Below are 11510 nucleotides of genomic sequence, written 5' to 3' on the forward strand. Positions count from 1 at the left end.
ATGATCTGCGTTGGAACATCTGGTATATTTCTGGTCAACCGCCATCGGGAATTAATTAATAATGCCGATTCTATGGTATGAGGGAATCGGAAATTAAATAATAATGCCGATTCTATGGTATGAGGGAATACGCGATGAAATAATGGCTAAAATCAACCCCGGTTTCAACATTAAAACAAATTAATAAACAATTAAGACTGAAGTTGCAGATATTAATCAAAAATGTCTTGATTAGAATCAAGACTTAAAAAAGTATCGATAAGACTGAGGTTATCACTTGACTTAAGGTTCAGATATTAATTTTTCTTTTTAATTGAAACTTAAAGGCATGCTTAAGAAAAAACAACGTTCCATTACCGTTTTCCGTTGGAATAACTTATTTTACAGGTAATCAATTTCAAAAATTTACTTATCTCGGCTTTTCGACCACAATTCCAATCCCCCAAAACATTTTATCATTACATTAATTACTTTTGAGAGATAACGTGTCAAAATAAGCTTTAAAACCATAGAAAACTGAATGAGCGGTCTGTTTAGCCATGACCAAAACTTTCAAATCAGTGTTGCCAATGTTAGAAAGTGGATTTTAAAATTTCACTCTTTTCCCGCACCCCCTTTTTTACAGTCATATTTATCTGGACTATTTTATCCTACTAAGCTTAATATGGAATATCACTCCGCATGGCTTTGACAATATGTACAAATGCTCCAAAATGCTATAAAACTTAAAAATTCTCAAAATATGCTTTCTTTATTTTTCAGTGCCAAACTTAAAATCCCCGAATTTATTTCAAAATGTCGCTTGAAATTATTAAACCGGACAAAATTTTGGAAAATACACTAATTTTAACTGCACAGTCTGCACTATTAACCCTTTAACAGGAAAATTCCGACATTTGTTCGATTTGGGAAAAATATTACCTTTTCCCCACAGAGCCTACACCAAACCTAAATTTCCCACGATGTGAGAGATTACCCACACATTGGCAACACTGCTTTAAAAAGTTACAACAAGCACCCGTTCGAGACATGTCCAGAACAAATTAGTGCTTAACCCGCAAATAGTGCGACCACGGAGAATTGATGTAAACTGTAGTTGAAATATCATCATGTGCGACCAGCGGCACTGAATAGTCTCTAACCATTGTAAGAAACTAGAGAGAGAAATAGGTGAGTAGCATTAATCATGTCCTGAGCTATGAGAATGAACAGTATGACTGTTGACTGAAGTACACTAGACATTACATCATTTTGCATAACCACGAGTAAAAATCTAACAGTCCCTACTTAATTTTCCGCCATTGTTTTCAACTGTTCCACTGCGAAGCATGCCGGGCACAAATGGGGGAACCTTTTAAAACTCAAAGTCATACACGTACTCTCTCAAAAGTAATTAATGTAATGATAAAATGTTTTGGGGGAATGGAATTGTGCCCGAAAACCCGAGATAAGTAAATTTTTGAAATTGATTACCTGTAAAATAAGTTATTCCAACGAAAAACGGTAATGGAACGTTGTTTTTTCTTAAGCATGCCTTTAAGTTTCAATTAAAAAGAAAAATTAATATCTGAACCTTAAGTCAAGTGATAACCTCAGTCTTATCGATACTTTTTTAAGTCTTGATTCTAATCAAGACATTTTTGATTAATATATAATCAATCTTAGTATCACTAGCGGAATGTGCCCAAACAGCTTTAAAACCGCGATTGTAACCCCAATACCGAAATCGGGCAGCAGACTAAACGTTACTAACTATCGACCAATCTCAGTTCTTAGTCAGCTCTCAAAAATTTTTGAGAGCTGTCTAAAGACTCGTTTGGTTGGATATCTGGAAAAAAATAGTATTATCTCAAAAAATCAATTTGGTTTTCAGAAGAATCTGAGCACAAATGATGCGATACATCACTTTACAAAGAATACTATAAATTCCTTAGATAAAGGTAAAAAGTCCTGGCAGTATTCCTAGATCTGGCCAAGGCATTTGATTCGATTTCGCACGTAATATTATTGCAGAAACTAAAGAATTACGGCGTAAAGGGGTACCACACTCGAACTGTTTGAAAGTTATCTGGCCGATAGGCAACAAATGGTTCGAATTGGAAATACCAACAGTGACGCCCAAGTGGTAAAGTATGGCGTACCCCAAGGTACCATACTTGGCCCCCATCCTGTTTCTTGTATACATTATACATAAACCATTTTTGCGACTCCGATTTGACAGGTTGGCAAATATCTTTTGCTGATGACACGGTACTAATTTTTGTGGGCCAATCGTGGAATATAGTGTACGCAAAGGCAACGTTGGGGCTAAACAAAGTTCGATTTGAATTAAATAGTGTGGAATAATAGCATGGGGTAATGCTTCCCAAACAGTTATACGACCATTAGTTGTACTGGTTAATAGAATATTGCGTATTTGCCTCCATAAACCTTATGATTCTCCAAGTAAATTCCTTTATAAAGAACTTAACGTCATGTCGGTCGAACAAATTTATGTATATTTAATCTTATTAGACGGGTTTAGTAAAAGGTTCCAAGAAGCTATAATATGTCATGAGAAAAACACCCGATCTGTGAATCTTGGTAACCTAGCACTTCCCAAAATGTTAACGTCACTAGGTCAAAGTCACGCCTCGTATATAGCCATTAAGTATTACAATAAATTGGACCCACCTATCAAATGTATAAATAATTATAAAAAGTTTAAAATAGCCATTAAAAATTGGACAAAAAATATGATTTAAAAAATAGCTCTCAGAGAGAAAAAAAAACAAAAAACTGAATAACTGCTCACAACATTACCATTGAAAGGTCGTCCGCGCGCAAGTATATCTTAAGCGGACGACGCAATTCCAAACAAAAACAACCAGACTTAAATAAAATGTAAAATATTTTAGAAATGAAAATAATAATAATTATAATATTAAAAATATACAGATGAAGTATAGCTTAAGTAATATATAAACAGCCAGTTCAAATAATAATATTAAAAAATGTCCTTGGAATATCAAAATGAAACAGAGCTTTCAAGCTACAAAACTACTAAAGGTATCATAATTACGAAACGTACTTCCACATATTCACTTTATATTATGGACAAGTTGGGAAAACCAAAATATTACCTCTCCGTGTCGAGAAGATTATATAAACTTAAGCAGAGCTGTGCTAATTAATTAGTTAGCTAATTGAATTTCTAATTAATTAGCAACATTTACTAATTGAAAATGGTAATTGAATTTTAATTACCTTAGTGCTAATTGAGAAGTAATTCTAATTAATTAGTATGAATCGGAAAGGTAATTATCTAATTAAAATTTAATTAGATTTAGGATTAACTAATTAGCCAATTGGATTTTCAATTAATCTTTTACGCCAATTTGTTGTAAAAAAATCGAGGAATTAACTCATGATTCATCTATTTGAATAAGAAAAAGCCTTATTATATCAATGAGGAAGCCTTAGTGCTCCTCTAAATTTTTCAGCTCCTCAAATATGAGAGAATACTAGTACTAGTAGAATATTTCGTAATTCGCAACTGCGCCGTTTCGAAATTTTGACTGTTTTTCCTACTCGAATTTATAGCAGTGCGCATGTATTTACTTCTCAGGAGTCCATTATAGGAATTGTGGCAAGAAAATGAAGAAATGAGACAAATTTTAACATGACGGAAGGCTCAAGGCTTGTCTCATTTTTCGAGAAAAATTCTTGGCTTCCGTACCCTTTTTTCAATGGCATTGAAAGATTAAACTTTCCATTACCAAAGTACTAAATCCATGGGCACTTTTAAACTTTTATGTTTACTTATGGTTTCTTTTTTACCTTAATTAGAAAATAGTAATTCTAATTAATTAGTTTGATAGATAAATGTCTAATTTCTAAGTGAATTGAATTAGTTTCTATGTCTAATTGCTAATTGGCTATTTAATTAGTTCATAAATATTTCCCTAATTGCTAATTCGCTAATTAATTAGTTCAAAAATATTTCCCTTATTGCTAATTGGCTAATTAATTAGTTCAAAAATATTTCCCTAATTGCTAATTCTAATTCAATTAGTTGTCAGCTAATTAGCACAGCTCTGAACTTAAGTATCCAATAAACACGTCGACCTTTTTGCCCTCATCCTTTCCCGCGCTTTGCGCTTCCGCATTTCATCCTTACTTTCAAAATTATCTTCCTCCATTTTACATACAAAAATCAAATACTCACAAAAAGAAGCGGCAAAAACCTGCTGGCTCTTTACAACCACTTAATATGACTTAATATCCAATTTCCAACAACAATAATATACCGTTAGTTTAATTGACAACCTACTAGCATCGAAATTCTCATTAAGAATGGCTCCCGCGGATAAAAAAGGGCAATTTTCAAATAGGTGGGCGTTATCTCATTAGATTTGAAAAATATCATTTGTCTTTTTTACCAATGCCTAACCGTTTGGATTTTTTTAAAGCAATCTTAGCACCAAAAAATATTTTTTGATACAAAATAAATGTTTTATATTCTTATTAAGAATAAAACAAGAGGATAAAAAAGGTCTGTCCTCTCGTAATTTTTTAAGCTTTTATCATGATTACTCTATACAACAGTAACAAGGAGTATAAACCCATTAGTGGAAGCAGTAATTTTTTTTCCGAAACAATCTCTCTAGACTTCGCTAAAAACGTATTACTCCTACGTAAAATGTTAATAGACAGGCAAGGATTCATACCATTAAAGAAGAAGAGCAATATTATCCATATTTTCATTTCATATACAGAGAAAAGAAATTATTATGTTTCTGAGAGGAGCTTCCCATTTTTGTTGTTGTTTTGAAAAATATATCGCAATGCACGGGCCTTGATAGATATAGGAGGCAATGAATGAAATATATCACAATGCACGGGCCTTGATAGATATAGGAGGCAATGAAGGAAATATATCGCATGCACAGGCCTTGGTAGATATAGGAGGCAATGATAATCTCTCTTTGCACGAGAGGTTTATCTTTATTATTTAAATAAATATAATTATTTTTAATTATTTTAATCTTCTATAATTAACATTTATAATAGTTAAATCGTTTAAAATAAAGTTATACCTATTATCATCTCAAACTTTGCTAATATTGACGTTTAAAGTGAAGGGTTCCCCTCTTGCCCGCTTTCTTCAAATTTTGGGGTATATATACGATTCGTTTCCATTATAATAGTAAGGAAAAAGCGCAATTGCGAAAACCTTTGGTGGCTAGACGTTTCTCGTAACCCTAGCTGATCGCCGCGTATATCCTAAAACCAAACGATGATAATGGAGTAGAAGCCAATGATACAGATTGGTGTCTATGTGGAATAGACGGAAGACCAGTGGATGGTGGTGTTAGAAGCCAGTGTAAGTGCAGACTGGTGTCAATGTGGGATTGACAAAGAACAGAAGATGGTGGTGATTGGAAGCCAGTATGTACAGACTGGTGTCCAGATCGAATGGACGAAGACCAGAAGATGGTGGTGATTAGAAGCCAGTATGTACAGTTTGGTGTCCGTGTGGAATGGACAAAGACCAGAAGATGGTGGTGTGAGAACTCAAGTAGAGGAGCCATTTCCGTGACTGTGAAAGCAGTTCGGAAATGGCGAACACGTTTGCTCCGATACGCAAACTGCGAACGCGGTCACGTGGGTGTAACAACGGACAGACAGACAGACACACACGGCCGTTACAGAACCTCTCCTGGACTACGTCACACGGAGAGGTAAAAACTCTAGTCCTTTTTAATATAATAAATAGATGAAATAAAAATCATAACTATGTTTCTGATTGCAAATAAGCGAGTAAACGTTGTAATTGGTTCCGTTAGAGGCTCACAGATGGCGCTGTCACGTTTTGATAAACGTCCTTGATAAAACCAATGTGTTTCGCAGTAAGCCAATTTGAATTATAACTCTTGTCTATCTAAGATTTACGAGGCGAGCGGTTAGGGTACCAGAAACGTCGAGCCGCACAATGGCTGCGGATTTTCTTCTCATTTACTGTGAACCAATCGCCTTATATACCCTTTTACAAAAGTTGTTAAAGAGGCATACGCTTGAATTCAAACGTCAAAAATAACTATATTTGAAATGATTTTAGGAAACACGTTTCTTAAAACGTCTTAACTAATATTTAGGTAAATTACTGGCAATAAAAATAATTAAAATTAATTATATTTAATCAATTATTTAAGAAAAACGTCTCGACTCGGAGAGGTTTAATTTATTTTCCCAACTTGTTAATCCTAACGAAAGGAGTAGAAGCCAAAAATTTCTTTCTGCGAACACGTTAGCTCCGATTTGCCAACTGCGAAAGTGGTGACAGACAGACACACACCCGTCCAGTGTAATACCTCTCCGTGACGTCATCGTCACAGAGAGGAAAAAAGAGAAGTCAGGCTATCACAACTTTAAATCAACTCTTAATTATTTCACCAGAATTCTGATGTCACAAATTCACATGTTAGATTGGTAAGTTGAACCCAACCATTCTTACAAGCCATTATTGAAGTTGAAGAATTGTTCATCGATTTGCTTGGTACTCTCTTTAAATAATGGCTGTTGCCTTTTGATGTTCACGTCTGTCGCGTTTTTCTTGTCAAAGTTGTCAAGAAAGTGTATAAGCACTCTCTTTTAGAAACATAGATCTTATTTTAAATAAAATGAAACATAACAAATCGCCCTATTTAAAGGGAAGAGGAAATGAATGGAAAACAGGATATAATTTGGGTAACTGTAATTTACGATTTTCTCAGGTAAATTACGAAAACGGTAATTACCCTTGTCATTACCGTGGTAATTTACCACCAAATTCTCATTTATTTCTCTTGCAAAAGGGTGTAAAAGCTCCATATTCGCAAAATGGGTAAAAAGAAGAAAGTGGATATTGCTATTCAAAAGTTTTTTGAGCTGCAAACATCAAAACTCGGTGATTAAATAATGTAAAATACTATTCTATCAAAAGTATAGCTGTGTTCAATTGATTTTTTCATTGTTTAGCTTTTAAACGATCAATATAATTAATTTTTGAATTTTTCGTAAATTACCAAGAATGGTAATTTACGCGGTAACTTACGGCGTAATTTTCCATTTTTCAAAATTACTGTAATTTTCGAACTCTAGTTATGAGGCAAATGAATTTTCTATAATTACAAGTTGGACTTTTCTTTTTAAAGATGGCAGCACGAGGCGTGCTTGAATATTACCGATTCGTAATATATTTAAATATTAACGTAAAGAATCTACACGTTTGTCACCGTGTTACTGTCCATTAATCTACGCCAGTAACCATTCATGCGGTTTAACAAGATTATAGTTTAATTAAGCTACTTTAATTACACATTAAAATTATTTTTCCAAAAATGAAACGTCGACGCTTCTTTCCAGACGCGAAACTACTTGTGTTGCTTAATTTTTTTAACACTTCATCAAACAAAATATACTGTCTTAATTTAAAGTACTTTCATTTAAATTTCATTCGCGATTTTATACGCAATTTCCATTCCACAAATTCCTCATTTTATTTAAGCTTTCTGTTTAATGTTCTGTCACTATCCCTTTAAATTAACGAAGTTAACATTTTGAAAAAAAAAATGAGTAGGCCTAGTTCATATTTCTGAAGGATAAAATTCAGGACCAAAACATTAACAGGTGGGTTAGCTATTAGATGAGGACCCCGTTGAACGTTCCGAGATCAGGTCTTTGCTTCAAATGTGAAGTCTGCAATCACAAGTTAATAATTAATAAAAACTGTCATTGTAGACAAAGACGGGAAAGTGTAAAAGATAAGTGTACAAAATAAATAGCCTGAAGTACAGATATTAAAATTGTCACTTTTGAAGACATGATCATAAAACATTGATCATTTGAAAAAGTTCTTATCTTAGTTTTTCCCACCAAATTTTCATTAAGCTCAAAATATTTTTCAACATTATTTACACAAGTATTTTGTTCTATATAGTAATTCCAGAAAAAATGGTACCTTCAAGTTTTTTTAAGGGACACTGGTTTGATACTAGGTTTTACTCTTTGCTAATATAGCCCAGGACTTTTAGGGTTTGACCTAGAACATTTGAACATAAAGATGAAAGTTGGTACATGTGTTGTTTTTGACCCAACAAAAAATATACTAAAAGTCCCCTGCTGTAGAGCGCGAGCTTTCGCCGCCATCTTGGAAAATGGCCGCCGGGAATGCCAGTTACAATGTATTCCACGTTCTTCTTCAAAAATTATGAAAATTGGTACACATTATGATTGGAACCACATGAACATCATGGCAAAATTTTAGAGCTCTGTGTTTAATAGTTTGGTCGCCATATTGGAAAATGACCGCCGTGAATGCAAGGTACAGTATATTTCACCATGTTGTTGGAAAATTATGAAAATTGATAGGCATTATAATCAGAGCTGTGTGAACCTCATAGTAAAATATTGAAGCCATTAATCTGATAATTTGGCCGCCATCAATGTCATTTAGAGACAGAATATGGTTAAAAAATTATGAAAATTGGTAATAATTTGGTGAAGACCGTCTAAACATCATACTTGAATATTAAAGACGTGCTACTGATAGTTTAGGCGCCATCTTCGAAAATGACTGCTAGAAATACTAAATATATTTCAAATATATAAATCTTTTCGAAATTCCTATTTTGAATAGATGATTTTCATTAGCGTAATAAACAACAAAAAATGGCCATCTCGAAGTTGAAATTATCGACGCCATTTTTAAAAATGGCCATACGTATATTATTGCCCTAAAATCAGAAAGAAAGAAAAGTTATTCAAAGCTAATATTCTCAACATGTTGATTAGAGAATATAATTCAATATGGGGTTTGTACATTTTAGTGTTGTTTAAGATAATATTTTAGACAAATGTCTAACATTTCATTCATATTCATCGTCACCCTGAAGATTATTTCATAATAACTGCATGTCAGAGGCCTGGATTAGGCGCTAGACCTAGCTATGGGCCTTATCAGCGCCCCTCCCCATCATATTCCAAATTGAAATTGCGGAACCGCCGTTATGGCACACGGTATCAGCCAGCGGGCCCGACAAACGCCATTTGAGCAGAAGACAGAAGCTGGACACCATCAGGGGCAAGCCCAGTCAGGAGGTGGTCGGTGACAGGGAAGGATTAAGGAAGCAGAAGGCTCGAGTGGACGGAAGAGTTCCCTCCAAGCACAACAGTGCCATACGGTCCAAACAAATAGTGTACCCGCGACCCCTAGAGGGTTGCCAATAGCGGGGGCGAGCCAAGGCAACACCTGGGCGGGGACGAAGCGGCCCAGCAAAACCTTCACGGAACGGGGCAAGTAACGGTCCGAACCAAGGGCGAACCCAAGGAACTCCCTAACCCTAACACTGAACTCAGGCACCCTCCGCCACGACAAGTCCTTTGAGATAAAAAATTTTAAAGAACACTTCTTTCATTTACGTGCTGTAACTGGTTGTGGTTATGATAAGGCGTGGTTTAAAGTAATGACAGATAAACAACATCTTACAAATTCGTTGCGATTTTTTAATGACCATATTGCATCTAAGAAAGCCATAGCTGCTACCGTAGAGAGATTTCTTGTCGCTTTATAGGGTGATAATGGACACGACACGCTTCAACTATGTTGATAGTACACGTATATTGGAACCGTTGCCACACTTACTGTCAAGTCCTCATTTGATCTCGCTAAGCTTCATCCAACAACCGACGCCGCAAAACTACATTTTTTGCGAGCTTATCTTCAAGTCCAACAATAGCTACGAAACGATTTAATCCCGACCAGTGGGGATTGGTTCGCGATCGCGAAAGTCGAAGACCCATTCACACCATTGTCCTACCGGCATCAGATGAACTTATAACGCTCATTATTTGTACCTGCAGTCTACAGAACATTTTGTATAAAGAACTGTGAATGTAGACGATGATTAACCGATGGCGCGAAAATTCGAGTTTTCGAATTTCTTGCCTGGTTTTTGGCCCTCGTTATTTTGGATTCAATTTTATAACGAGGCCCCTTCCAAGAATAATTCGTTTTCCGATTATCTTAGTTGTCTCGTTTGCCCATTTCCCGGATTAGTACAATCCCTTTTGAAATGGCCGTGTTGCTTGCACTTGTAACAGCGCCCAATACTACGGTTACCTTTCCTTTGGTCTGGATTTCCGCCATTGGAATCCACATTAAAAGTATCATCTGCCCTTTTAGCTGAGCGAATGTTTACTCCGCTCAACGCCTGTCTCTGTACTCTAAAGTAAGAGTACGGATCTAAGGCTGCCAATCCTACTCCCACCTGGTTTCCCGCAAATGCATTTGCATCCGCAGAAACCGGCATACTGACGGCTTTACTAACCGATTGATGCGATTGCTCAATCGTAGCGCTTGCCTCATATGCCAAACCAGGTTCTAAGGATTCCGCCATTGACGGTGCGGGTCTGTACATTTCCTCGGCTAGGAGATCAGATTGAAGAATCTTAGCCTCCTCAGCCAATTCAGTTAGGGTAGCGAAAGCTTTCCCCCTTAGCATTCTACGGTATGTCGGATGACACTGCCGTAGGACGCGCTGAATTTGTACCGACTCCGATTCCGGTGTTTCTAATCGGTGAGAATACTCCGATAAACAATGGATGTACTGAGTCAACGGTTCATTTTGTCCTTGAGTTCGGTTATCCAACTCAATTTGAATGTGCCTAGAGTAATCAGTTGCCTGATACTCTTTTCTAAAACACTCTCGGAATTCCGAAAGGTTTTTGAAAGCGGCTGAACCCCCCACAAATTTAAACCAGCGATCGGCCGGCCCTTGTAAAGACAAAGGGATCACGTGAAAAAGGATATCCTTATCACTATAGCCGGTCGCTGATTGATATCGCAGAAGAGCCTCCATCGGAGATTTCTCATCTGCGTCTACTCGCAACCTTACCTGGGGAGTTTGTGTTGGATTTCCAACGCTAGCTGCCCACTACCTGAGCCAAAACCTTGGAAGGCTTGACGCAGGGCATCACTAATAATTTGACTCATTTGCAGCGCCGGGTCTCCGGACACTGCTCCTTCGTCATTATTAGAGGAACCCCCGGATCTAGTTTCCGGCATAACTAAATAATAGCGAAATCGCTTTATCTAATTTTACTTAACTCTACTAACTAACTATCAATCAACTAAATCGGCTCGCAACCCAAGCACTCTTTCGATTTAAACTTAAAGAAAAATTAAACTAAGTACATGTATTACTCTATTATCTCAAAGCCCCACGTTGGGCGCCAGTTTGTAAGCCCCACAAAACTGGTAGGCTTACCTTAAGAGTAATACAGCACTGTTTTTCAATACAATAATTTATTCTCACTCACCCAGTCATCTTTTTAACTTAAAAACTAAAGTATACATTTTAACAAAATAAAAATGGAAGAGCTCTCTCTTCGGTGAGCAGCCAAAAGATCACCTCCTGGTCCCCAGCCCCTCCTTTTACAGACACAGGGTCTCGAGTCGGGTCTAAGAGTTCCTTCCCCCTTGACTTTTG

The sequence above is a fragment of the Phalangium opilio genome, unplaced genomic scaffold, assembly GCF_054372755.1.
Source record: "Phalangium opilio isolate 3A_F unplaced genomic scaffold, DU_Popi_V2 ptg000088l_1, whole genome shotgun sequence".
Lineage (NCBI taxonomy): Eukaryota > Metazoa > Arthropoda > Arachnida > Opiliones > Phalangiidae > Phalangium > Phalangium opilio.